This window comes from Mytilus edulis, chromosome 7 (assembly GCF_963676685.1).
Source record: "Mytilus edulis chromosome 7, xbMytEdul2.2, whole genome shotgun sequence".
Lineage (NCBI taxonomy): Eukaryota > Metazoa > Mollusca > Bivalvia > Mytilida > Mytilidae > Mytilus > Mytilus edulis.
In genome coordinates this window covers 16,237,875-16,258,078 of record NC_092350.1, presented here as the reverse complement: position 1 = coordinate 16,258,078, position 20,204 = coordinate 16,237,875, and positions in this window count along the sequence as shown.

Genomic DNA, 20,204 nt, shown 5'->3' with positions numbered 1-20,204 from the left:
TTGATAAAAACATACCATCAAAAATAGTCAAGTCCAACAACAGACTACCATGGATAACACAAAAGATCAAAAAGATGCTGAAGAAAAAACAAAACTTGTATAACCAGGCCAAAAGAACAAAATCATGGACAAACTACCGCCATTTCCAAAAAACATGCAAAAGAGAAATTAGGAAAGCAGAAAACAATTATATTAACAACGCTATAATTGAAGGAATGAATAAGAACAACACAAAACCTTTCTGGAAGTATGTTAAGTCAAGGAAACAGGACAATATAGGGGTTGCACCACTAAAGAAACATGGACATCTCATAAACGACAGTAAGGAGAAGGCGCAAATTCTACTGGAGCAATTTGCGTCTGTCTTCACAAAAGGAACAACTAAAACACTACCCAAAACAAACATCAGGGTAAAAGACTCCATACATCAAATTACCATCAGATCAGAAGGAGTAAAAAAGCTGCTACAGAGAGTAAACCCATCCAAAGCATCTGGTCCTGACAACATACCAAACAAAGTACTAAAACAATGCTCCGAACATCTGGCACCAATAATAACACTCACATTCCAGCTCTCACTAGACAGTGGTACACTACCAGAGGATTGGAGAAATGCAAACATCTCTAGCATATTTAAGAAAGGAGACCGACACGCGGCCGAAAACTACAGGCCAGTCTCATTGACATCAGTACCATGTAAACTTCTTGAGTACATCATATGCCGTCATATACTTAAACATCTGGAAAAGCATAATGTATTAACATCACTAAACCACGGCTTTAGATCTGGATATTCCTGTGAGACCCAACTTGCCATTACAATCCATGATATGCTACAATCCTACGATAAAGGAAACTAAGTAGATATTGCGATTCTCGATTTTTCAAAAGCGTTCGACACATTACCTCATGATAGACTCTTGCACAAAATAGACCAATATGGAATTAGAGGAAATATCCACAAATGGCTAACTTCATTCCTAACCGAAAGAAAAATGCGAGTACAACTTGATGGAGAAAACTCAAGAAATGCTTCAGTTGAATCCGGAGTCCCCCAAGGAACGGTACTAGGACCCATCCTCTTCCTGTGTCATATAAATGATCTCCCAGATGCAGTAAACTCATCAGTACGACTATTTGCAGACGACTGTTTGCTCTACCGGGAAATCAAAACCCAAAATGACCATAACAAACTACAAGAGGATCTCAAATCACTAGAAAAATGGGCCGACGACTGGGGTATGCGCTTCAACGCCAAAAAATGTTATATGCTTAGCCTGAAAAGTAAAAGTCAGCGTTTTTACAACCTTAACAATCACACGCTTGAACAAGTGTCATCCAACCCATACCTAGGACTCCAAATACAAGAAGATCTTAAATGGAAAGAACAAATAACAAATACGTGTAACAAAGCCAGTTCTATCCTAGGCTTCCTTAGAAGGAACCAACAACACTGTCCTATGGAATGCCGTAAAACAGCATATATAGCTCTCATACGATCAATAATGGAGTATGGATCAATTATTTGGGACCCATATACCCAAAAAGACATTGACAAACTAGAATCCATACAAAAGAGAGGTGCTAGATTCATTACCAAAGACTGCAAATCAAGAGAGGAAGGATGTATGACAAAAATGCTAAAAGAACTTCAGCTCCCGTCATTACAATCAAGACGCCAACAACAACGACTGATCTTCTTTTTCAAAGTGGTTGAGGGGAAGATACCAGCGCTTCCTCCCGACGATTTAATCCAATTTCATAGACCAAAGAGACAAATCAAAGCAACAACATATAATAACTTTGTAACAAAAAACATTATAGACCACCAAGTCCGTAACAACAAACGTGCGGTCATAGTTCCAACCAGTAAGACAGAACAATACAAGAACTCTATTTTTGTGCGCACTGCAATAAACTGGAACCATCTGGAAGACTCAGTAGTGTGCGCCACTACTACCGAGGAGTTTAAATCAGCACTCCTCAGCAAGCGCGACTAATTGTGCGCAGACCAACCCGTCACATAATAGCCGAAAGGAATCTGTGACGTACCCATCCTAATTACACAAGTGGGAAATACAGATACAGATACAGATCTTAACATTCATCATATTGTAATCTACCAAATATTCTTATGAGAAAAAATTCACATCCCTAATTAACTGGGCATTTAAAAAGTCGGAATGCGAGTACATATGTTCAAACTCTTTTAGATCATTTTTTAGTAGCAATAAACAAAAGAACTATGTCAATTGGACATGATTTGATACTATTTATGCACTTGAATTTTTACTTGATAACATTTTTGTTCGCTTTGGAGATTCCGTATATCGTCAAGTTATTGGAATTCCAATGGGGACTAACTGTGCACCACTTATTGCGGACCTGTTTTTGTATTGTTATGAGTTACAATTTATGACTAAAATTAGCAAAGACCCATCAAAACAACATTTGATACAAAAATTTAACAATACTTTTAGATATTTGGATGATATATTGGCTCTAAATAATGACGACTTCAGTATGTATACTAAAGAAATTTATCCTGTAGAACTTACTTTAAATAAAGCTAATGATAACAATGACCACTGCCCTTTCCTCGATCTTGATATCTATATCATAAACGGGAAGCTTAATACAAAAATTTATGATAAAAGAGATGATTTTTCATTTCCTATTGTTAATTATCCATTTTTAGATGGTGACGTTCCCTTGTCACCATCTTATGGTGTTTATATATCTCAACTTGTACGATTCGCTCGTGTATGTAACAATGTATTAGACTTTAGCGAGAGAAATTTATGTATTACTGAAAAATTATTACACCAGGGTTTTCGATATCACAAACTGGTCAAAACATTTACTAAATTTTATCACCGGTATAAGGAAATAATTCGTAAATATAACTCAACATGCAGACATCTTATACGTTCAGGTATTTCACATCCAAAATTTTATGGAAATATTCTTTATAAAGCACAAAAATGTCAGTATTCTCCTCAGAAACTAACAAAACCTTTAAATAGACTTATTAAAAGGGGATATAGTTACGATACTGTTGTCAGGTCATTAAAGATTGCATATTTTGGCTTTAACATTGATTCACTGATAGGGTCTTTGCATCGGAACTAAACACATTTATTTCTAAAAAAACAGTTGTTGGCATGACACGGGTTATGTTCTTCTCATATATTTTATGATAGTATGATACTAAACCCCTAACGGGAGGGATTGTACCTGATATTCATATGATGAAGACATAATCTTTCAATCAGTTTAATTGAGGTCTGGAGCTGGCATGTCAGTTAACTGCTAGTAGTCTGTTGTTATTTATGTATTATTGTCATTTTATTTATTTTCTTTTGTTACATCTTTTGACATCAGACTCGGACTTCTCTTGAACTGAATTTTAATGTGCGTATTGTTATTGTTTTACTTTTCTACATTGGCTAGAGGTATAGGGGGAGGGTTGAGATCTCATAAACATGTTTAACCCCGCCGCAATTTTGCGCCTGTCCCAAGTCAGGAGCCTCTGGCCTTTGTTAGTCTTGTATGATTTTAAATTTTAGTTTCTTGTGTATAATTCGGAGTTTAGTATGACGTCCATTATCACTGTACTATTATGCATATTTTAGGGGCCAGCTGAAGGACACCTACGGGTGCGGGAATTCTCGCTACATTGAAGACCCATTGGTTGCCTTCGGCTGTTGTTTGCTCTATGGTCGGGTGGTTGTCGCTTTGACATATTCACCATTTCCTTTCTCAATTTTATTATGATAGTCATTTACAGGTAATTCCATTCAAATTAATAACAACATTGAATTACCAAAGACCTATCGAAACAACATCTGAAACACAAATTTAATAACACTATTACATATTTGGATGATATATTAGATCTCAATAATGACGAAGTCAGTTTGCACGGGACCTCTGTGGCCAAATGGTCTATGTAGTTATACTACTTTAATCACTGTCTTACCAGTCAACGCCGAGGTTATGAGTTTGAACCTCGCTCGTGCGGGTGCAATTGATCCCAATCTTAATTAAGGCTAGGACTGTCAGTTTTCCTATCGAAAGTCGGTGGTTTTCACCGGGCACTCCGACTTCTTCCACCAATAAAAACTGGCCGCCACGAAATAGCACAAAAGTGGCGTTAAACCACCAACAATCAATCAATCAATCAATCAATCAATCAATCAGTTTGCACATTAAAGAGAGTTGTCCTGCTGTATTGACTTTAAATAAAGGATTTTCCGCTGTGTTGAAGACAACCCTTTTCTGCTCTTTGATCGGGAAATTGTCTCTTTAACATTCCACATTTCCATTTTTAATAAATTCTATCTGTTGTAGATAAACACGCTGCATCCGAATGTTTAAACTTGACGTGTTACAAATCCACAGATACAAAGACACATCCGAATGTTTAAACTTGACGTGTTACAAATCAACAGATACAAAGACACATCCGAATGTTTAAACTTGACGTGTTACAAATCCACAGATACAAAGACACATCCGAATGTTTAAACTTGACGTGTTACAAATCCACAGATACAAAGACACATCCGAATGTTTAAACTTGACGTGTTACAAATCCACAGATACAAAGACACATCCGAATGTTTAAACTTGACGTGTTACAAATCCACAGATACAAAGATAAACCTGTTTGCGAGTAAATACAGTTTGGTGTTCATAGAAATATCTAGTAGATGTATAGACTGTATATGGTGAACATATTGAGAGTATGACTAAGGACAATTCCTACTAACGCAAGTGGGTAGTAGGGGCTCGTGATTTTAGCTAGACTGACATTCTGGCCGGGTATAATTAAATTCTGAGTAGTTTATCTTTCTGTGGAGAAAAGGATATGAATGTGTACTAAATATAGCTGAACTTGGTACAGGACATTTGAAAAAACATGGTGGTTTTACGGCTAGCCTAACCTCCTGCCTTAAATGAGAATGTAAAAAAGACCATTGCTAAAATGACAACAAAATGGGACAGAAATCAGCACAAACACATAAAAGAACACCCATCACAGACAAACGAACAAACATGTAAAATATGACAAGCTCAAATATAATAGTTCAATCTAATCTCTGATTTCGTTATTTTACATATGTAGTATAACGAAATCAGTGATTTATATGTTAATTAGATTGATAAAAGTTAAAACTGTTATAATTTGTAGTATGTGTTCTTAAAATCTATAATGGTAAAACGCTCTCTAAAGATTAGTTTTAAAAACAGAAGTGGTCTTTATCACAATTTAAGATCTACAAGGTTGATTACAAGGGTCATTGATATTCATATACTCTAATTAAAGTTTTAACTTAAAATTAATTTTCTATATCATTTAATATTTGATTTCTAGTAAGTATATACATCATAAGTAGTATAATATTGGTTACATAGTTTGCTAGTGTATAATTAGGTCACTAGTACACTATGTAACGAACTTATCTTATCGTCTATCTTTATTTCTTGAATTAAGACTAGAGTTGTCTCACATGCAATCATACCACATCTTCTTATTTTTATATTAAAGTGTTCAAGTGTTCAATTTTAAGATTCTAATTCCATTGGTCTGCACTAAAAAAAACTATTGTCAACAATAACAATTTAATATAAACAACCTTGATATAACAATATAAAATAGAACTTTCAATACATTTAAATAATCAAATAGTGCCAAAGTCGTAACTCCACTATACTAACCGTGCATTGTAATAAGCCGCGCCTCCCTACTAACCTTATATGGAATATACACGGTCTCCACGCGGACGCTTTTAACTTGTGACCAATCTATTCCTAGAAATGTAAAGTAGGTAAGATAATACTTGTTAAATTCCCATGACTGACAGCCACCCGAAATTGTTAAGCACAAAGAACCTTAAAAATGATTGTTCATCTGTTTTTCAGAAGTTGGGCTCTATTAGCATTCAAAAATTAAAATCACAAAAATACTCCGAGGAAAATTCAAAACGGAAAGTTCCTAATCAAATGGCAAAACCAAATGATAAAACACATCAAACGAATGGACAACCACTGTCATATTGCTGACTTGGTAAATAAATAAATCCAGTCTTTGCAAATTCGTTCTATATATCTCAGCTGAGACACTGATATAAGGATGTTCCTAGAACAGTCAACTATTAAGAGGTCAAGAAGGTCCTCATCAGAGTTAAATATTCTGCAATAAAGGATCTGATTATCCCCCAGTAGGGATTTTAGTCTCTTTTTATGATTTTTTTTAAAAATTTTGTCCACATCTATGTACCAACTATTTGATTTGTCGTCATTTAATGCTAGCTGTCTAAAAGCTGAATGCAAATATATTTGCTGGAACTCATCTAAAGCCTTCTTCTCTAATGAGAAAGGTAAATATACTAGATATGCTTACTGGAGGTGTGATGTTAATTTTCTCCTTGATAATATTTATGTACGCTTCGGCAACAAAGTTTATCGCCAGGTTGTAAGTATCCCCTAATTGTGCCCCTTTAATAGCAGACTTTTTTTTGTACTGTTACGAATCACAGTTTATGACTAAACTCAGTAAAGACCCGTCGGCATTGCATTTAATTGATAAATTCAACAGCATTTACCGTTATCATGGTGATATTTTTTCGTTAAATAATCAAGAAATTTTTCAATATACTGCTGAAATTTACCCCGTGGAACTTACTTTAAATAAATCAAAGTTTATACGGTAATAACTGTCCTTTCCTGGATAGACATTTCGGTTTTAAAAGGGACACTCCACACTAAAATTTACGGCAAAAGGGAGGATTTTTCTTTCCCTAATGTTAATTTTCCATTTTTAGATGGTGATGTTCCTTTTGGCACCATCTTACGGTGCTTATATTTCACAGCTCGTTCGCTATGCCCGTGTCTGTTGTGACGTTTTTGATTTTAACGAACGCAATCTATGTATTACTGATAAATTATTAAACCAGGGATATCATTACCATAAATTACCTAAAACCTTTACTTAATTTTCCATAGATATAAAGATTTGGTTTTGAAGTTTGGTTGTACCTGTAGAAAACTTATTTCAAACGGGATAGCACATCCTCATTTTTACGGAAATGTTGTTAACCGTGCCCGGAAATTTAGAAATGATCCTTGTAAACTTGTCGCTTCTTTAAATAAACTTATTCTTAAAGGTTATCAATTCAACGCTGTTGTAAGATCATTGAATATTGTTTTTATTGGTATAAACATTGATTTTGTAATCAGTAATTTAAAAGCAAACTAAATATTACTAGAATGTTATATACATATACACATTCATGGATCTACAATCTGTTGATACCTGTAACTTGGCATTGCACAAGGTCATGTTTTTCTCTGACTGTTTATGACGTCTTTACACTAAATCCATTGTTGGATGTGTACGGATTGATAGTTTTAGATGCATGATTTTTTTATTAGTTGTTAGTGGCTTTGAACTAGCTGTCAGATAACTGCGAGTACTCTCAGATCTGTTCCTAGTGTCTTTTTGTTGTCGGGATGTACAAGTACCCGGCCACCCCCACTTGTATTTTTGTCCATCTGATGAGTTAAGCCTTTTTCAACTGATTTTTATAATTCGTTCTTATGTTGTACTGTTATACCACTCTCCCAGGTTAGGGGAGGGTTGGGATCCCGCTAACATGTTTAACCCCGCCACATTTTTTATGTATGTGCCTGTCCAAAGTCAGGAGCCTGTAATTCAGTGGTTGTCGTTTGTTTATGTGTTAAATATTTGTTTTTCGTTCATTTTTAAAGCAATTGCTTTTATGCCGTCGCGTATGGCCATCTTTGTGACCCAGATCATAGACTCCGCCCAGATCAAGCCATAGTATTTTGTTAAACAGGCTCCTGGTCAGTCATTCTTTAACACCTATGTATGTTTTCTAATGCAATACATAGCTTGAAACTTTAAAAAAAAGTTAGTAGATTTAAGAAGTTTCAGAATATGTTCTTGTAGATGTATTTTTGTATTTAAAGGGTCAACCGTTTGACTATCAAATAACATAGAAGTCCGAGTGAAAAAAAGTACATTTTTATAAATGCGATTCCGTTTTCCGCCGTTCGTACGATGTTTCAACAAAATATGGATTCATTTCAGTTGCTGATTTAGTATTGAAAATTTAACTGAATTATCTCCTAATAAATACGGTTTTTTATGTTTAATTTGTGTTTCTTTAAGAGGTCAGGTGCTCTTGTTCATTCATAAAATTATCGTTCATTCATACATTTATCGTAAAATCAAAATCACTACACAGGTTAATGCGTAGTGTCAAATTATTACCTGTAATCTAAAAATAGACAAACTTTATTTGCGCAAATAATTTAGCGGAACGAAACCCTTGTTGAAAACACATAACAATAAGTTCGTTTTCCTTTTCTGTCAAAACTCCGTAATATTTATCGATCACCTTACAAATGAAATGGACCCGTCCAAACGTAGTAGATGCCAAGTCGGTCCAGATGAAGAGATATTTACAATTTGGAATTTTCTAGTTTATTAATACATAGATTGAAAAAAAGTACGTCTTTTTAAATATCATGATCAAAACTGGGTTTGCATAACAAATGTCAGATGAAACCATTATCCTCGTCTTTTCAGTGAACAAGTCTACTACGTTTGTTGACACTCGACGGTCCACCGTGTTAGCAATTTTATTTCACATGTTTTCGAAATATTGAAGATCATTTTTCGCAATGTTTCCTGAAAATCGATAAATATCAAAGCAACGTAGAGCTGTTTGTTCTTGTTCGTATAATAAAATTGAGAATGGAAATGGGGAATTTGTCAAAGAGACACTGGCAACAACCCGACCATAGAAAAACATACAACAGCAGAATTAAGGTCACCAATAGGTCTTCAATGCAGCGAAAAATTCCCGCACCCGGAGGCGTCCTTCAGCTGGCCCCTATACAATATATATACTAGTTCAGTGATAACGATTTAATGTCATGTTTGTCTGTGATGACCCCCTTTTCGGGATTGCACAAGAATTGTAGTTATCTCGTACCCACATGCACTTGTTTCTATCCATAGGAAGGTCGATTATCCATATTAATAGTTTAGAAACAAGTGCCTGTGCTCGTACCGCATCAGAAGGACACATATCAACTGAGCAATAATGTTTGGAACTTAGTTTTAAAAATGATGACAAAGTAACATTATGAAAATATTTTTATTAAGCTGAAATATACATTTATTCTTTACATGTTTATGTCTTGTAAGATATTTTATTTCTTTCCCGTTTTTTAACATTTGCGTCTGGAAAGTTGAAATGTTTTAACTTAATCATTTGTGTTAATGGTTAAATATAAATTAATAATGAAAATTGTTAAAATTAAATCAATAAAGGAAATTATTGCCAAGGAAGTTACAAACACTACCAGGGGATAATCCATGATGATTTCTTTTTGAGTTATATGTTTCAGCACATGTATATTTGACCCCAACTTTAGCCTGGTAAACGTGTTGTCTCCTTGTGAAATATAAAACATATTAGAAATGACTTTCTGCTAAAGTCTTTTATTTATATAAATTTAAAACCTTCTTACTTTTAACTAGACAACACTCATGTCAGGTTTAATTCTTGTATATATGTGGATGAAAAATAAAAGTCCCCAAACTTTAACATGGCAGCAATTGCTTTTACAGCCTTTAAGGCTTTGATTTTCATATAAATAAGACCGTTAGTTTTCTCGTTTGAATTGTTTTACATTGTCATATCGGGGCCTTTTTAGATTACTATGCGGTGTGGGTTATGCTCATTGTTAAAGGCCGTACGGGGACCTATAGTTGTTAATTTCTGTGTTATTTTGTGGACAGTTGTCTAATTGGCAATCATACCTCAGCTTCTTTTTTGAAATACTATTTTACATTGAATTGAGTTTGGGTCTTTTGATATTCTGAGAAAAAGGGAAATTACAGCTTTACATATGAGTTGTTCCATAGTTTCTGCTCCTAGCAAGTCTAGATATAGTTAGCAGCATCAGCAGTTCTTTGTGGTTAAGACAGAAGTTGTTTTGATGTGTTTTTGTTTCTTCTGGAAAGTTTCTAATTTTTGGATATCAGTTTTGGTAATGTTGAGAATTTCTATTCGATCCATAGAGCATTCTTGGTATAACGTACTATGTTCGCCATAGTGTATATGATAATAGTGGATTTATACCATTTATTCCTTGTAATCCTGATCCTAACAGTGAATACATTGTCTCATTTTCTCTTGTCTTGTGATACTTAGATGTTAAATGTTCTACTTTTCATCGATTTTGTCATTAAAAAGTTGAAGATTTATTTTTTTATTCTTCTTGTTAATCAGTAGTATTTCTGTTTTTTTGCTGCTTATCTTTACCCGGTCATTTTTTGTACAGTTTTCAATGATGCGGAGTTTGATTGAGGCATCAAATTCTGAACCAGCACATACCATTATGTCATCTGCGCATGTTCGGCAGTCCCCGTAATTGGTTCCAATTTTAATTCAAATGTTTGGATTCAAGAGTATCAAGGATTTTTTTTATTTTTTTTATTTTTCTTACATACAGTACTGGTGGAATTACTGCAAACAACATCAATGTCCTCAGCCGAGGCCATCCGTCAGCATGTGTGACGACCCCTAGCTCTGTACACTCTCAGGATTGGGGGGGGGGAGGTCCACAGTGATAATCAATCACTGCGCATTAATAGTTGGTGGTGTGGTTCCAGCTACTAATGTATCTCTTCATCCATATCCAGCAAGACGCTTTCTCTGCTGCTTAGTCCAGTTTCTGAGTGTTGTCCTTCTTTGCCGACCAGTCACTCTGACTGCAGAAAACAACCGCCACACTGACTGTGAAGGGAAGCCTCTGCAGCCAACCTCAACAAGAAAGTTCCATGTCTGCCATCATCTATCTCTGCACTCTTCCAACAGTTCGTCGTACTTTGCCCTCTTTCTTTCATTGGCTTCGCCACATCTCTCCTCCCAGGGAACAATCAGCTCTATTATCACAACCTTTTTACTGCAGGAAGACCAGAGATTGTAAGAGACAATAACATGGACAAGGATGGCTTTCAAACCAAAGAAGTCTAGAGCTCTGATAATAAGAAAAGGAAGAGCACATACCAAGTTGAACTTAAGGTACAAGCTAAGGAGAGGCTATTCCATCAATAATTGACAACCAAATCAAGTGCTTAGGAACGTGGTATGATTATTCTTTCAGTGACAAGAACAATATCAGGAGAATCGAACAACAGGTTTCAGAGGGAATGATGAACACCGATAAGACAGGTCAATCAGGGAAATTAAAGGCATGGATATAGTTTAAACATATTTATTGATAGTGTATTGTGAAACAAGTTATTGCAACTTATATTAATCCCTTCCACTTTGCTGGTGCGAGTTCTGCCTTGTAGCGCATTAGCCTGCTCCTTTTCGAAATCTGCAAGTGGTCGGGAATATGGTAATGATCTAGTGACTCCTGTATCAGCATGTGAGGAACAGTACCATTGGCATTGACCAAATCTAATCATAGTACTGTGAGATCTTTCTTGTTCACTTTGGCCTCTTGAATCAGTTGTGAAACGATGCTTGTATGTTCAATGCAACCTGAAAAACCTGGTACCCCGCCCTTCTGTACTGAAGTGTCTACATAGTTGTTATCTGTCATATTCGATGTCATCCTTGTAGCCATGATATAGAAAAAGATATGTTCTTCTACATTTGATAGAGAGATATAGTTCTTAATTGTGTGATGCCTTCTGATTTTCATAAATTAGGTTTTCTGCAGTTCAGCCGTCTACATCGCCATTTTAGTTTTCAATATAGATATAAGCTTAGAGATTTCTTTTGAGGTACCATGCTATTTCTTGGTTTTCACAGATGTTAACAATGGTTTCCACGTCTATCTTGACAAGATTATCGTTATCATTAATGTTGAAGAAAGGATTGAAATTGGTCTCCGCTAATTTTTCAAAGTGTTCTTTGAAGATACTATTCATCACATGTGAGATGATGCTTCTTTTTCTTAATTTCTAAGAATGTGGGTGAATTGAAAAGAAGAGGACTGTTGAATTTGTAAAAGTCGAAAAAGCAGATCATTGTCCATGTCCGAAGCAATCATAATCCATGAAAAAAAATCATACAATGAACATTAACATTGAAGCATGTCTAGAAAACTACTCATTCCTTAAAATTAAAAATATTACACTCATCAAATATATGATATCGGCTTGAAAATTTGGGTTCATCCTTTCCGTTACTAAAAGATGCCAAAGCTATTATTTGAATCAAAAATTCCCTCTTGGTATGGAACCTTAAACTATTTGCAAAAATAATAATAGGGTTGACAGCCTAGCCTTTGCAAGCAACTTAATATTCAAAATTTTAATTAAAAAGTTTTTGTATCAGCACTATGTGGAGAAACCGCCAAATGCACAATTGTGCTGATGGGAATCTTTGTAGCTATAGCACTTTTAAGGCTCATTTTGGTCTTGAAAGATATCTTACTTTATTACAATCACTTAAGCAAAGGAGAAATTTCACTCGATTACGTATTTCTTCTCTCAGACCAAGAATTGAACAAGGCCGCTATCAGGGTACTCTCCGACAAGACAGACTTTGTCTCAGGTGCACCTCAAATGAAGTTGATGATGATTTTTTTCTTACTTTCGTGTACATTATCTCAAGATAAGAGAAATTGTTTAAATTCCACTATTAACTCACAATGCCCAAACTTTATGCATCTGATTCCTAGCCAAAAACTGATATGACGTCTTAATGTAGAGAATCTTGATATCTGTCTGTGAGTTAGTTAATGAAGACAAAATATAACTTGAAAGATAAATATTGTAATCAAGCTTTCTGCACTAGGCACGATGTTGGCATAGTGGGGTACAGGACACACCGTATAAGTTCTATTACCCTTCTGTTTGTGATATTTTTTTTATATTAAACTGGTTATTATTTACCTTTTTCGTAGTATGTGCACTTTGACATGTCAATTAGCATTGTCCCTTGGTACCTCTTGCAGTTTTGTCACTTTAAATAGTACTGACTCCTCTGAACTAGTCACGAGAATGTCATACCAGTTATGTGCAACTTCTTACAATATCTAACCATACCATTAATGTCCCGATACACATTTTAATATGAACCCACCATGCCATATAGCAACGTCCATTGGTGCCTCCTGCAATTCAGCTAGATATATTTAGCCTACTCACAGAGTTCTTTTTTTTTTGTTACTTTCTAGAGGTGTGTCTGAGACGAAGGTTTTATATATACTCCTATATACATACTAATATATTAAAACTGTTGTTTCTTATTTGTGTTTATAACTATGTATACTGTATTGTTTACTAATATTTGTAAAAATAATATTATAATGATATTATATTATGCTCCTTGTGAGCCCATTTGATGGAAATAAAGCATCTTCTACTTCTTCTCAGAGTATCATTTTAATCCATCTTATTCAAAGCATTTTCATACTGACATGAAGTGTGACTTAATTTTGACTTGTGATCTAAAACATAATTGTTGACTGTCAGAGCAATTGTTAAACTGCTCTGAAATACTTTTATATAAATGTAAAAATGCATAGTTTTTTTAATGTTATTATTATTTTTTTCAAATAGAAAAAGAAAAATATTACTTAGACAGTAGTAAGTCTATTATGTTCTTATTTATTTTCAAGTTCATGACCAGCACCATTTATTTATTGGTTTAGTGTGTTATTTTTATAATTTGAGTCCATTCATTAGAACTATAACTTGCATGAAATCAATGAGACAACATGGTTATATTTAGTTTGTTCATACAAGGATTGCAAACTAATTTGTTATTTTGATGTCAAATTCTACCATGAAATATTATTTATGTTTGGTGTCCCACTTTTAAAATAATTCTTTTTTATAGCTGCTCTTCTTTTTTGATTTTTTTTACTCATGTGTAATATTTTGTAAATAAAGTCTAATTAGAAATGGCAAATTGTATATGGGTATCACATATTTCAATGAATAAATAAAAGACAAATATCATACTATCATAACAAATATTTCATCTCTGAATCAGCACTGAATTTAAAACCCAATTTTAAATTTGCATACTAATATAGAAAATGTACATGTTATAAATAATAGCATGAGAAAAAAGCACTAATACATATAACATAAGAATTATTTCCATATAGTTCATATTGTGAAAAACAACGCACTGATGTACACATTTGAATGTTCAAAGTTCATTTAGTTTCCAAGTTTGAGGATGTAAGATACTGCTTCACCATAATGAGGTTAATATTTTGGTTGGCGATGTTTTTACAGGAGATTGAAAAATCTTATATAATTTGGACCAAGCTTGAAGAAGTCAAGTCATAGTAATTCAGTGGTTGTTGTTTGTTTATGTGTTACATATTTCTTTTTCGTTTATTATTTGTACATAAAAAAGGCCGTTAGTTTTTTTTCGTTTGAATTGTTTTACATTGTCATTTCGGGGCCTTTTATAGCTGACCATGCAGTATGGGCTTAACTCATTGTTGAAGGCTGTATGTTGACCTATAGTTGTTGATATCTGTGTCATTTGGTCTCTTGTGGAGAGGTGTCTCATTGGCAATTATACCACATCTTCTTTTTTGTATTTATTTTAAGTTTCTGTAATATATGTAAACAAGTTTGTGGGAACACATTTTTTTTTCTTTCTTTTTTAACTTTTTGTGTTGCACAATGCAAAGGATAATTGACTGATTATTAAGAACTTTATAATTTCATAAAATTTATACAATTGAAACTTATATTAAATTAAGTATAAAAGAAGCAACTTTCCTTCTGACTCATGTATTATTGTGTTTTTTCTTCTTTTAAAATCATAAAAAATGTCACTTTTATTAAAAATAATAATTCAAGAGAAACAATTCCCTAATTAAATGTTGTTAAAATTGCTATAAAAACACAGAGTTTAATTTGTTTATTTAATATTTTTATCTAAATTCACATTTCGCCTTAGTTCAATTCCCATCTGGCCTTAGTATATTTTTTACCTTTTTTACCTGGAATTCACAGCTAAGGCGAAATGAGAACACACCGTTACAGATGGCGCCCAACCTGGTTACAAGAATATCAAAAGAATAAATAGTGTCACCATACGTTTTTCCCAGCTTAGATGTAAAAATAGCAAAACTGCATTTAGATTCCTTCAGAAAATGAACTATTTCAGAGCTATCTCCCCTCAAATTGCCAATTTTATATAAACATTTAAGATCAAGCAAAACATATCTAAGCTTGTGATATTATTAATATTTATAAGTTTAAATCTTATTAATCTGTTCGTTTAAATGAAAATCAACATTGTTATATCTGCATTCCTCAATTCAATTCAATTCAATATTTTATTTAAGTCTCATCTCTCAATAATATATAATACAACCTTGCATTAAATGTAAAAATATATAAATATAAAAAGAGAGCCATTCTGTACAGAATTACAAGAGACTATAACATTAACAAGAGGCTGTCACAACGACAGCAAACCGGATTTATTAACATTTATTTGTGTCCTGGCAATATCACAAGAACCATTACTGATGAATGGTGAAAGTGAAAATCGTCAATATCAAATTTGACCTCCATTTTGTCATCAGTATCAATATATTAAAATTTGAAAAAATTAGATTGAATGGTTCATGAGTAAATGCAATAAAGTGAATGGAAAGTTCAAACGCCATTTTACGATCTTTCAAGAATCATAACTCCTGAACAGTAAAAGTCAAAATCGTCATTATTGAACTTGACCTCTATTTTGTCATCAGTAACAACATATAAAAATTTCAAAAGCTTTGGTTGAATGGTTCATGAGAAAATGCAAGGACACGACTGGAAACACCATTTTTCAATCTTTCAAGAACCATAACTCCTGAACGGTAAAAGTCAAAATCGTCATTATTGAACTTGACCTTCATTAAGTTGTCAGTAACAACATATTAAAATTTGGGAAGCTTTGGTTCAACGGTTCATGTGTAAATACACGGACACGACTGGAAACTCCATTTTTCAATCTTTCAAGAACCATAACTCCTGAACGGTAAAAGTCAAAATCGTCATTATTAAACTTGACCTCTATTTTGTCATCAGTAACAACATATTAAAATTTGGGAAGCTTTGGTAGAACAGTTCATGCGTAAATGCACGGACACGACTGGAAAAACCATTTTTCAATCTTTCAAGAACCATAACTCCTGAACGGTAAAAGTCAAAATCGCCATTATTGAATTTGACCTTCATTAAGTTGTCAGTAACAACATATTAAAATTTTAAAAGCTTTGGTTCAACGGTTCATGAGTTAATGCACGGACAACATTTGATTGTAAAATATTCCTACAATTATCACAGACTCGATCTTTTAAAATTAATTTTTCAAATCTCCCCGTTTCTATGCTTAGTGGTGCTACGCCACACCGAAATTTGGCAAAAGAACTCCTTTGCTAAAATGGCATTGGAATTTTATAATAAGTTTCCGTTTCAAAACTGTTCTTGAATAAATTATATGTACAAAGTTTGTTACCACCTTTACCAGATAAAGCTTTCTCTGATTGTAAATTGCCTTGCCACTGTTCGACATATTTACTAAACATTTTAGACGTAACAGTATTGACAACTGAAATACTATCAACATATTCTGTAATGATACACAAATGTTCTGCATTATACTCAGAAAATGTTTTCCTTTCATAAAAATTCAAATTATGTATACACTTTGTTTTTTCGTCGTCAAATTTTGCTGAATTGATTGAAAATCTGGACCTTATGTTCTCTGTTATTTACAATTTGAAAGACGAAAGATGGCGTGAAACACATAAAAGGCAATAATTCCTATTGATATAAAGTATAACACGTTATAACTCGTAGAATTTCCTTGGCTCTTTTTATCGTGTCAAAAAAAGGTGGAATATACCAAAGTGTTATTCAAACGCACAAGTCAAAAATAAACACACCACCCCATGGCAAAATAAACACACACCCATGGCAAAATAAACACATCACCTCATGGCAAAATAAACACACACCCATGGCAAAATAAACACATCACCCCATGGCAAAATAAACACACACCCATGGCAAAATAAACACATCACCTCATGGCAAAATAAACACACACCAATGGCAAAATAAACACATCACCCCATGGCAAAATAAACACATCACCCCATGGCAAAATAAACACATCACCTCATCGCAAAATAAACACACACCCATGGCAAAATAAACACATCACCCCATGGCAAAATAAACACACACCCATGGCAAAATAAACACACACCCATGGCAAAATAAACACATCATCCCATAGCAAAATAAACACACACCCATGGCAAAATAAACACACAACCATGGCAAAATAAACACATCACCCCATGGCAAAATAAACACACACCCATGGCAAAATAAACACACACCCATGGCAAAATAAACACATCATCCCATAGCAAAATAAACACACACCCATGGCAAAATAAACACATCACCCCATGGCAAAATAAACACACACCCATGGCAAAATAAACACACACCCATGGCAAAATAAACACATCATCCCAAAGCAAAATAAACACACACCCATGGCAAAATAAACACACACCCATGGCAAAATAAACACATCACCCCATGGCAAAATAAACACACACCCATGGCAAAATAAACACATCACCCCATGGCAAAATAAACACACACCCATGGCAAAATAAACACATTACCCCATGAAAAATAAACACACCCATGGCAAACTAAACACATCACTCCATGGCAAAATAAACACCACCCCATGGCAAAATAAACACATCACCCCATGGAAAAATAAACACATCACCCCATGGCAGAATAACGTCGAAAATAAACACATCACCCCATGGCAAAATAAACACACACCCATGGCAAAATAAACACATCACCCCATGGCAAAATAAACACACACCCATGGCAAAATAAACACATTACCCCATGAAAAATAAACACACACCCATGGCAAACTAAACACATCACTCCATGGCAAAATAAACACCACCCCATGGCAAAATAAACACATCACCCCATGGAAAAATAAACACATCACCCCATGGCAAAATAACGTCGAAAATAAACACATCACCCCATGGCAAAATAAACACACACCCCATGGCAAAATAAACACACACCCATGGCAAAATAAACACATCACCCCATGGCAAAATAACGTCGAAAACAACAGTATACAAAACACAGCAAAGAAAACTAACGTAAGAGCAACAAGTACACAAATAAAACCCGGACTAATCATATGTGCTCTGGGAGAATAAACAGATCCTACTTCACATGTTGCATCTGTCGTGTAGCCGAAATGTAAGTACCCATTCAGTGATAGTCTAATTTGGAGATGTTACATTCGAAGACTGGAATGTTGTTGCGACGATTGGAACATATCCGCCATATATCTATGAAACGGATATTCAATAACGACCAACCAACTCGTTATCGCTACCGTAATATATTTGCTGAGAAAGACCGAGTTCTACTTCACCACTTGTAACCATTGGTTTGATAGCAGCAACTCTCTATCCAGTCTGATTAAAATCAACCCTCTCACATTAGAAACGGGAGCGCTGAGAGGTTTGATTTTAACCAGACTGCACTCTATCAAGTATTTTATTTTATAGGAAACGCAAGGTATTGTGTATAATATCAATAGGAAAAGTATATAATCCAGTGTAGATGCTGCTGCTGGAATGGTATCCTTGGGAAGCTGAAATCATCTCTTAAATCGTTATGAGTACGATCAAATCATTTGTTTTTCGAAAGGGTCTTGAAGGCATTCCAGAAATTAGTAGTGGTTTTCATCTGTTTTTTTAACTTGAAATTAAGACATTAAAAATCAGTGTATAACAAGAAAATTTTGGTGAGGTATCTTCTTTTCACTTGTCTCCTTTGTCATTTCTTTTGTTAGATGAAATGAGTTAAAAATTGCATAGATAAGATGGAGTTCATGAATAAATAAAGTTACCTTGAAACAATAGAAAAGCAATCGTCTAGCTATTATCGTAAACCCTGTGCATTTGAATTTGAGTCGGCATCCAGTAAATGTTCAACATGTCTCAGAACTTCTTAAATTGACTTGTGCTCTTACAACTCGTTTCAAAATGTTGTGACTAAGCTTATGTTAATCGCGTTAATAACTTTCCTTGGCGGTGAAAAACTTATATTTCACAATAAAACGAATCCATCGATCATGAGGCGTTTATTTTATTACACGACAAAAACAACCTGGTTACAGATGGCGACCAACCTGGTTACAAGAATATCAAAAGAAAAAATAGTGTCAGCATACGTTTTTCCCAGCTTAAATGTAAAAATAGTAAAATTGCATTTAGATTCCTTCAGAAAATGAACTATTTCAGAGCTATCTCCCCTCAAATTGCCAATTTTATATAAACATTTAAGATCAAGCAAAACATATCTAAGCTTGTGATATTATTTAAAATATTTATGAGTTTAAATCTTATTAATCTGTTCGTTTAAATGAAAATCAACATTGCAATATCTGCATTCCTCAATTCAATTCAATTCAATATTTTATTTAAGTCTCTTCTCTCAATAATATATAATACAACATTACATTAAATGTAAAAATATATAAATATAAAAAGAGAGCCATTCTGTACAGAATTACAAGAGACTATAACATTGAAAATTATATAAAGAATTCATCTATTATAAAATACATTGACATTAACATTATTTACAGTATAAAACATTTCTACGTCTATTTAATATAAGATTACAGGCTTTGGCACATATTATTTTCTGTAAGTAAAAACACTAATTTCTGATTATCATCAAAGGACATAAAATCACTATTAAAATGTGTTGCTTCATCAAACATGTTTTTTTTTTCTAAAATCGTCATATAAAGGACACGATAAAATAACATGGGCTTCATCTTCTAAAATATTAATACAATTATCACAGACTCGTTTCTATTCTTAGTGGTGCTACGCCACATCGAAATTTGGCAAAAGAACTCCTTTGCGAAAATGGCATTGGAATTTTACAATAAGTTTCCGTTTCAAAACTGTTCTTAAATAAATTATATGCACGAGGATTGTTACCACTTTTACCAGATAAAGCTTTCTCTGATTGTAAATTGCCTTACCACTGTTCGACATATTTACTAAAAAATTTAGGCGTAACA